General features: G+C 40.1%; 1 long non-coding RNA gene across 1 annotated transcript; it reads right to left on the bottom strand.

The window, feature by feature from the left end:
• Positions 1 to 821: 821 nt before the first annotated feature.
• Positions 822 to 5,438, bottom strand: LOC117534388. Its single transcript, XR_004567193.1, has 2 exons — positions 4,845 to 5,438; positions 822 to 1,319 (listed from the first exon to the last, which is right to left on the bottom strand). It is a non-coding gene; the product is annotated as an uncharacterized LOC117534388 (long non-coding RNA).
• Between the last annotated feature and the right edge of the window lie 1,429 nt (positions 5,439 to 6,867).

The raw sequence follows: 6,867 nt of genomic DNA, 5'->3' as shown, positions 1-6,867 counted from the left end.
TGCATTTAGCTGACGCTTTTATCCAAAGCGACTTACAATAAGTACATTCGACCAGGAAGACACAACCTTGAAGAAAACAGAATCATAAAGTACATCAGGTTTCATAGAGCCAAACATTTCAAGTGCTACTCAACTGGCTTTAGATAATCCAGTCCTTTATTAGTATATAAGTGCTTTGTTAATCGTTCTAACGCTCGAAGTGGAGTCGAAAAAAAGAGTTTTTAGTCTGCGCCGGAAGATGTGCAAGCTATCTGCCGTCCTGATGTCAATGGGGAGCTCATTCCACCATCTTGGAGCCAGGATAGCAAACCCACGTGTTTTTGCTGATGGGAACTTGGGTCCCCCTCGCAGCGAGGGCGCAGCGATTCGTTTGGCTGATGCAGAGCGTAGTGCACGCGCTGGGGTGTACGGTTTAACCGTGTTATCTATTTTATGTTCATGTTGTAACCTACTTGCTGCCATGTTGGACAGGTCTCCCTTGAAAAAGAGATCGATGATCTCAATGGGACCATCTGGTTAAATAAAGGTTTTTAAAAAAAAAAAATTGTTTTTTAAATCACAGTAGATTCAGTAGTAGTCAGTCTCTCGACGATATTGTGACGTTTATTTATCGCGATACAGTGTTATCCGGTATATCGTTCTATATCCTAATATTCACTCTTCAAAACTGAAACAACACCAACATTTTTAAAGCATTGCAGGCCTAAAGCTCCACGTAAGTGACCTATATTTAATTTCTTCCATCAAACTTTAAAAATGGCAAGCAGCAGGTTTTTAAAGATGTAATCTTTTAAGAAACAAAATATCAACTTTGAACAGAAGGGTTTAAAAACACGTTTTTAATGCAAATAAACTTGAAACATAAACCTATTTGTCATTTCAAAATGCACTTTTATTGTCTGCGTGAAAGGCACAGTAGGCTATGAGCGAATCAACATTCAAAAATTACAAAGTCGTACAATATATACCATGTAACGGTCTAGGATTAAGCATGATGAGACTTTTCAGCCCGTGACCCCAAAAATAACAGTGCCAGAGACTGGCGACCCCTGACGGGATAGTGATCTCCCGTGTGCAGGGCAGTGTGGCGGCGGAGGGATCCAAGGGCACCACCGGAGGAGAGGCGAGCGATGACAGCAGCATCACCATGGTTCAGATAGAGCAGACCGGGGAGTACCCACGATGCGGCTCCCCGCACAGACTGAGGGAACTTGTTACACGGAGCCCATCACCGGGGAAGCTGCCGGACCGAGAGTTTGATCCTGCCTGCGGCGGGAGAAGGTGGTCTGCTCGGACTGCCGTTGGCTCTGGGGTCCCTCCTTAAACAAATAAATAAAAACCTTTTAAATGAAATGTTCATCTTAACAGATAAGATTTGATCATTTATTTTAAATGTCAGGCCTACAGCATGGCCACAAACCCCATCTAAAAACAGAGGCTATGTCCTAATTACCTGATTGCATCCACCTGGGTTACTTGGCTCAACCAAATAACTTTATATAAGTTTACTTTAAACCACACTTAAAATTATAATATAATTATACATATGTTGTGACGTTTAGATACTACTGGGACCCCAAAGCAGAGACTGACAAAACGAAAGTTTCAATGAGTTTAATAAACAAAGGTAGTCCAAGGCAGGTAAAACATGTTGATCTAACTGCTAAAAGCAGAAGGATCTATGCACTCTCCATCATTGATACACATCCAGGCCTGCTCATCTCTCATTCAGGCTCCTCTCGTGACTGTGTTACATCTAGATATTATTATTGGAAGACACATCATTTTGTTCCTCTAAATGTCATCCATATTAAAAATTAACACATCTTCAGTAGATAACCCAGGTGTCATCGATCATTTCGGCCCATTACGTCTATACAATCTCGTCTGGGAGCAGGCCCTGCTTGGGAGATCAATTCCAGCAGTGTGTCTCATAAAAATTATGCAGCTGTCTGAACAGACTTAAGACTGCAGGAAGAAAACGCCGCTGGTTGAGTGTGCCAGATAAGGCCTCAATACTGTCTTTATTTAGAATCAGGTAAGTATTTATAAGAGAAGGTGATGTTAAGAGGACACATGATCCTGACAGAGTGAGTCTGAGATGGGACATGTACTCATATTTATAGGGGTAGGGGCGTGGCCTCGTAAAGCCTACGTATGTTCCCCGTCTGTTTTTCGTGTTTTTCTGTGAAAAGTTGATTGTTAATGCATTTCTTAATCCAATAACTTGACCCTTTGACCCCAAAAAGCTTAATGTGTTAACAGCAAGCGTGTTCCCCTAATTATTGCCTTTAATATGACTTTTTAGAATTAACCGCAAGCGTGTTCCTTTAAATAATGCCTTTAATATGGCTTTTTCAGGATAAACAGCACTCGTGTTCCTTTAAATATGCCTTTAATGTGGCTTTTTAGGGTAATCACGTTAGCGTCAGTTTTCAAGCATGGAGGCGAAACGGTTAAGTTTAGGAATTAAGAAGAGAGTGCGCATTTGGGAAAAATACAGATCTCCACACAATCACTTCGGAGTCCCAGACCTGAGAATTCACACACCATAGACGTGTAGTCAAGAGGCACTCGCTAGTTAGGTAAAACATGTTGATCTAACTGCTAAAAGGGTTAGGGTTAGGTTTTTGTAAGGGCCACCAGATCTCCCCATGTCGCCCGACGACTACATGGTTGTACAGAGATCCAAGGAAAGGCACGCGCACTAGAGGCATTGTCGGCTCATGCTCTAGCTCAGCATCATGACTGAATCATAAGTGTGTAAAGGTGAAGTAGACAGGGTAATTTAAGCTTGAAGGACAGAGACAAGGAGGCTAGCTGTAAAGACGGCGGACACCTTCCCCTTGCCGCAATGGCTGTATCTGTTTATGGCCCGTTTCCTTTCGTCTTCCCCAGAGAGGCCCGACCAGCAAGGGGGCGGAAAGAAAAGTTTATTTATGGCCCGAATCCTTTCGTCATCCTCAAAGGGGCTCGACCAGAAAGGGGTTGAAAGAAAGGTCAGAGTGAAAAAGTGGGGAGATAATGTGGTTTAGATTTAGGCAAAGAGCCAGAGTGGTCAAGGTTAATGGTCAGATTAAGGGTAAACTGGTATTGTTGGGGAACATAATAGTCCACATTTAGACTGAAGATGGTCTTATTATTTGATATTTAGTTAAGAGTGTACCATTAGTTAATTTTAGTGGTTATAATTAAGAGTCAGATAGCCCCGAGAATGTGGTTTTTAGGATTTAGGAGAGGATTATTGCTGAGAAATGGAGGAATATTATTCTACCCTCCTTAGTAGTCTGCTATAAGACCGGAGGAGTACGCTGTGTGTGTTGAGTTGTCAAAAATAGCTACAATGAACGTTTAGACCTCTGTCTGAAGGCCAAAGGAGTACGCTTTTTATGGATATTTATATTAGATTAGACTCGCAGCCAGAGCGGTTAGGTTTAGAGCTCAAATTAAGGATAAGATGGTGCACTGTTTGATGGAAACTAACTTAAGTTTAGGTATTCAATCTGAGTGGTTAAGTTTAGGGGTAAGGTTAAAGATTAGGTGCTCCATTTATTGCTGAGAAATGGAGGAGCATTATCCTCCCCTCCTTAGTAGTCTGCTATAAGACAGGAGGAGTAGGCTGTGTGTGTTGAGTGGTCAAAATAGCCACCATGAACGGTCAGACCTCTGTCCGAAGATAGAAGGAGTACGCCTTTTATGGAGATTTATATTAGATTAGAAAAGTAGACAGAGCGGTTAGGGTTAGACATTAAATAAGGATAAGATGGTGCACTGTTTGATGGATACTAACTTAAGTTTAGGCATTAAGTCTGAGTGGTTAAGTTTAGGGGTAAGGTTAAAGATTAGGTGCTACATTATTGTTGAACGATGGAGAATTATTATCCTCGCCTAATTAGTATTCTGCATAAGAGCAGAAGGATAACCAGCGCAGAAGGCCAAACATCCCTAGTGAAAGATAGTCAGTAGTTTTTTTGTACTCCCAAATAGAAGTATTTGGGGAACAAAATAGTCCTTTATATTGGTTGAAACACATCGTCAGTAATGAACCTGGAGGTCACAGGGGGTTTCAGCCATTATCACTAGACACCCTACTCCAGGGGGACCACCCCAGGTTGATCAGGACCTGGTGTTGTGTTGTTTTCTAAAAGCTCCCAACTAGGGGAAAAGGACTGGTAGGTAAGTGAGCAAGAGAAAGAGAGATAGACTGGGTTAAGTTGTTCTTACTTTAGAAGTGTTAAATTGTACTATTATTAAACCTTATTAATATTAAACCAGGAAGTACCTTGATTAAAATGAAAAATTGTGTTGTGACCAACCAGTGGTATTGCAACATTTCTAATTTGTTGTACCATGGGCTCTGTGGCCGAAAGAAGGTATTGCACAAATAGGAAAGTATATAAATTGTACTATTATTAAACCTTATTAATATTAATTGTATTGCTTTGTAAAGTCAGTTATGGTGTAGTTTTTATTTAATTTGAAAAAGTGCTATTTTATGATACTATCTTGTTCTCTGATATTAGTAAAAAGGTTATTTAAAAAAATGTAAGTTTGTACTTGTCAAATACGTTTTAATCCCTTTTTAAAAAAATCAAATAATTAAACCCTGAGCCTTCTGGGTAATCCCCCAAAGGACCAGGAAGTAAATTGATTAAAATGAAAAATGTTGTTGTGGCCAATCAGTGGTATTGCAACCTTTATACTTTATTGTACCATGGGCTTTGTGGCTGAAAGGAGGTATTGCACAATAGGAAAGTATCTAAATTGTACTATTATTAAACCTTATTAATATTAATTGTATTACTTTGTACAGTCAGTTATGGTGTAATTATAAATTAACTTACCAGCCAACTCACTTAAAACCAATTGTTTGCACCATTTCTGGTTTCCCCAGTTTTAAACCAGTTGGGACCAAAGAGCAGGGCGATCCCCTCAAAAGAAAGGGTCTTCCAGCCTCACACCAGTCCAGATAGAATCTCCCAAAGCCGGGGGAACCAGGTCCGATCAACATCAGCAATGATGGGGCACTGCCTAGTCAAAAAGAACTCTACCTCCCCTTAATCAGCCCCGGCAGACCAAAGTCAGACTGAGAAACCAACCGCACCAGAAAGGTAAGGTCCCATCAGGCCTTGGGGGGGATCAGGTCTAACCAACGTAAGCAGTGATGGGGCACCGCCCAATCGGAAAGACCCAAAACCCCGTGTCAGCCCGACAGACCGAGACCTAAATGAGGGAAGGGTTAACCAACCGCACCAGAAGGGTAGGGTCCCATCCGGCCTGGGGGGATCAGGTCTAACCAACGTCAGCAGTGATGGGGCACCGCCTAATCGGAAAGACCCAAAACCCTGTGTCAGCCCGACAGACCAAGACCCAACCGAGGGAACCCAGGTTTTACCTTTTTACAAAAGACTGTTCTATGAGCGTCATACACCGCAAAGCTTCAGAGAAAGTCTTGACATTTGTGTTAAAAACGTCAGTTAACCAAGGCTTTTAACTACTGTCTTGAGTTATGGTTCCATTGGAATTTTAATTACATTTGAAAAAGTGCTGTTTTATGATACTATATAGTTCTCTGATATTAGTAAAGAGGTTATATATAAAAAAAATATGTAAATGTATACTTGTTTAATACGTTTTAAGCCCTTTTAAAAGTCAAATAATGAAACCCTGAGCCTGATGGGTAATTCCCCAACAAACCAGGAAGTACATTGATTAAAATGAAAAATGGTGTTGTGGCCAACCAGTGGTATTGCAATATTTATAATTTTTTGTACCATGGGCTCTGTGGCCGAAAGGAGGTATTGCACCTTATAACTAAGTGATGACGTCACTTGTTAGCACCTAGCAACATGTTAGCTTAGCATTTAGCTTAAAAGTTAGCATTAGTTTTTAAGAGATATTTTTGTTATTTTTAAAGATGTTATCCTTTTGTTTATGTTTGTAGCACTAGCCTTTAGCTTAGCATTTAGCTTAAAAGTTAGCATTAGTTTTTTAGAGATATTTCTGTTAGTTTTAACATTGTTATGACGTCGCATGTGTTCCTAGCCATAGCTGTTAGCCTAGCATGTAGCTTAAAAATTAGCATTCGTTTTTTAGAGATATTTTTGTTAGTTTTAAAATTGTTATGACGTCGCATGTGTTCCTAGCCTATAGCTGTTAGCCTAGCATTAGCATACATTTTGCATTTGTTTTTTTTTGAAAAAATAAATTATTTTTAACTCATTCTAATCTTAATGTATTTATCTAAAAAGAGCAAAGTTAAAATGATAAACTCATTAGTAAATAAATCAAGATATATTGTTACACTTCTATTTGCGTTCCGATGAACTTTAAAGTTTAGGAGTGAATATAAGCGGACATTTAAACGCCTTCACTCAGTAGAATTGGTCAGTTAACCTTTTCTACTTGTTAGTCTAACCACAAAGTTTCGTGGTCCGACCAAAGTATTAGAAGTACATTTATTAATGTCTATATTTAGGAGTTTAGGGTAAGGATCTCTAGAGAGCACCATGTACCAGAGTAGGTCAGTGTCTACGTTCCACACTCCGCAGCCGGTTCTCTCTGTTAACCCATTACCCTTTAAAGGGACCCCGGGGGGGGGGGGGGGTTTAGGGGAAAAAAAAAAGGTTTGGGTTTATAAAGTGTACATTTAAATAGTAAATCTACTAATGTCTATGTTTTAGGAATTAGGGTAAGGATCTCCAGAGAGCACCATGTACAAGAGTAGGTCAGTGTCTACGTTCCACACTCCGCAGCCGGTTTTCTCTGTTAACCAATTACCCTCTAAAGGGACCCCGGGGGGGGGTTTTTTGGGGGGAAAAAAGTTTTGGGTTATAAAGTATACATTTAAATTGTAAATCTATTAAT

Source organism: Gymnodraco acuticeps, unplaced genomic scaffold (assembly GCF_902827175.1).
Source record: "Gymnodraco acuticeps unplaced genomic scaffold, fGymAcu1.1, whole genome shotgun sequence".
NCBI lineage: Eukaryota > Metazoa > Chordata > Actinopteri > Perciformes > Bathydraconidae > Gymnodraco > Gymnodraco acuticeps.
The sequence above is the reverse complement of the archived record's forward strand: the minus strand, read 5'-3'. Positions and strand labels throughout refer to the sequence as shown.